Here is a 3,350-nt window from a genome sequence, read left to right on the forward strand (position 1 = left end):
TGGGTGATTTCTAGGAAAAGGGACATGCTGGCTTTACCAGCCCTGTGGGACCTGGGTCTCGAGATCTGGGCCACCTATGGGCATCCTCTCGGCTCCTCGGCACACTGCACTGCCTTCCTCCTCCCCCTCCCCCTCCTTCCCCTCCCCCTCTCCCCCACCTCTCTTGCCTCGCTCCCCCTGTCTCTCCCTCTTCCCTCCCCCTCCTCTCTCCCCCTCTTCCCTCCCTTTTTCTCTCCCTTCCCCTTCCCTTTCCCCCTTCCCTCCTCCTCTCCCTCCTCTCCCTCCCCCTCCTCCTCTCCCCCTCCCCCTCCTCTCCCCCTCCCTTCCTCCTCTCCCCCCTCCCCCTCCTCTCCTCCCTCCCCCTCCTCTCCCCCTCCCCCTCCTCTCCCCCTCCTCCCTCCCCCTCCTCCCTCCTTTCCCCTTCCCCTTCCCCCTCCCCCCTCCTCTCCCCCTCTCTCCTCCTCTCCCCCCTCTCCCCTCCTCTCCCCCCCCTCTTCTCTCCCCCACCTCTCTTCTCTCCCTCTTCCCTCCCCCTCCTCCCTCCCCCTCCTCCCTCCTTTTTTCTCTCCCTTTCCCTTCCCCTTCCCCCCCTCCTCCTCTCCCCCTCCCCCCTCTTCTCCTCTCTCCCTGCCCTCTCCATCAGCTACAGCACTACTTTTACATTTTCAAGGTTTACTCTACATACACCCCCTTTTATGTCAAAGAGCACAAACCTCTGCTTTGCATTTCAAGTTTGGGCACTGTCAACAGCACCCTCAGTGCTCTAAGCTTGGTGCAAACATCTGCGGCACCGAGGAGACATGAAGCAGCCCCATCCTGGGCCACAAACGTGCTGGTGCTTGATAGCAAGCGTAGCATCAAGGCCAGGAGGGAGGGCGGGCGGAAGGAGGTGCAAATGGTCCCTTCTTATCTTTCCCCGAGTGGCTCTGTGTGTGACCCTGCGGCCCCAGAGTCTCCCGCACACACGGAGACCTCTGCAGCAGAGCGTGGGCTGGGGTGGGGTCTGACGCTGACCCCAGGGAATGAGAGCAGAGCATGCGTCACATTTATTTCACACCCTGTTTAGAGCCTCACCCAGCCCGACCACCTCCCTGGACCAAAAGTGATACTTAACCTCCAGCTTTGCTCATCAGCATAGAAAAGGGATTTACAACTTAATAATGAAATAAAGTACCATCAGGCCAAATGTCCATTCCAAGTTTTTCTTTAATTTTAATTTTATTTTTTCTTCAGTTAAAGCGTCTGTCTTCTGCAAGTGGGTTTCTGGCGTCCTGTTTCCCGTGTCAGAGAGATGCCTTGCTCCATGCTTCCTGCCAGCCGTGGCCAGGAGCAGCACACTCCCTTCGTACCATGGTTGGGTCTGCAGAGAAGGAATGGGGTCCCGTGGACAAGCGGTGCCACCAGGGCGATGGGACAGGTGGGAGCCCTCCCCCCACACGTCCTCTGCTGCCCTCGCCTCTGCCCCGTCGGCTTCCGGCACAGCCAGACGTCCGTTCTCTCGTGCACATTGTGTTTATCTGGGAGTTTCCAATTGCCTTCCTTCTTCTTGATGATGGAAATATGTGTCTTCACCCCAGCCCATCTGCTCCTTAATGATTCTGTGGCTGAAAGGACTCCACCTGCATTGGAGACCTCGCTCCAAGGGGCTCTGACCCTGCCTGACTAGGACGGTGCCATCTGGACCTGGGCCAGTTGTCAGACACTCTCTCTGTGTTCTTGGGTGGGGGGAAGCAGGGGAGCACTTTCCCTCAGTCGCATATCTTCCTCTTCCTTCCAAGCCTCGTTTCAGGTCAGATGGAAAATGCATGTTTGGAGCTCTTGCAGGCCCCAAGGTGGCTCTGCTTCTCCATCAGCCTTGATGGACTGTTTGGCTGGGTATAGAATTCCAGCTTCCAAAACATCGTTTACCAGAAGTCCCAAGGCCCTACATGGAAATCTAACACCCGCAACGCTGATCGCACATGATTCTGTTCCCTTGCAAGGAGCTCCATCTTCCACTTGCTGAGCTCTTAGAACCTTCTCTCTGCGCCAACATTCCCAAATCTCAGCAGGCACATCAGGGGCCGATGTTCTGTCCTTCCTCCTGTTCAGGACACTGTGGCCTTTAAGTCTGATTGACTTTCTTCAACTCTGGGAACTTTTCTTCTATTAATTCTTTTAGTATTTCCTCTCACAGTTTTCTGCTTTCTCATTCTGGAAATCCTAACAGGTGGTTCTAGGAGCACCCAGATTAAACCTCCATACTTAATTTGTCCTGAACTCATCCACATCTTTGTCTACATTTCTCTACATTTTAGAAAATTTTCTAAATTTTCATTCTTCCTCCTTCTCTTCCAGCCCTCCACTGAATTTTTATTTTGAAAATCACATTTCAAATTCTAAGAACTCTGGCTTATTCTCCAGTTGTTTCTTTTTTTGTTTTCTTCAAAGAATCCTGTTCTTGCTATGGGTGTGGTGTCACCATGGACCCTTTCCAATAGTAACTATGGTTTCCAAAGGTTCTTCCAGCTCTGAAACATTAAGAATCTATGAGAACCTGGGCTCCATTCCCAACTGCGGTGCCTGAGGGGCAATTTGGAACAGCTGAGAAGAAAGAGCTTGTTTTAACCCTGACTCTGCCAGTTAGTAGCCTCAAGCACTCTCCGTGCCCAGCTCTGGGTGTCAGTTTATCCTGTAAACCTCAAGGGGCTATAATAGGTTGATTTTTAAAAATTCAGTTCCGAAGATAATGTACTGAGGCCCCTCATGTGCCCATCTCTGTACTGGGTGCTAGGGACACAAAAAGATGACACCTCACAGAGGAGAAGGCCTGGGGGCTGTTGTTGGGGCAGTTGCTAGAGAAGCTGAGCTCCCTGATCAGTCCATGTCTCCTCCCTGAGTCATTTCTCCCCCGTGTTCCTGGCTCAGTTCTGGGCCGCTCCACCCTTCCTGTAACTCAGGCCCAAATCCTTGGGGTCCTTCTCGGCCCCCTCTTCCCCTCACACTGCATCTAATCTCTGCAAACCTTCCCACTTCTACCTTCAAAGCACCTCCAGGACCCACGTCTGTCTCACCACCTGCTCCACGGCCACCTGGATGGGGTCGTCTCCCACCTGGACCCCTGTGATGCCCCCCTGCCTCTCCCGGAGCCTGTGCTCCTCACAGCAGGAGACATTGGGCCCCATGCATTACCCTCGGCCCACCCTCTGCAGCTGTTGGACCGCTGTGCCCTCTGTCCCCCGGGCCGGCCCTGTGGTGCTCTCCTGGCCAGGCACACCTACTCACCTCCCTCGGGGCTCCGCCTGGGCCACAGCCCCCTCACGTCTCTCCTGGCTCCATCCCCGGCCAGCCTGCTTCATGTACACAATTGA

This window comes from Eubalaena glacialis, chromosome 6 (assembly GCF_028564815.1).
Source record: "Eubalaena glacialis isolate mEubGla1 chromosome 6, mEubGla1.1.hap2.+ XY, whole genome shotgun sequence".
Taxonomy (NCBI): Eukaryota; Metazoa; Chordata; class Mammalia; order Artiodactyla; family Balaenidae; genus Eubalaena; species Eubalaena glacialis.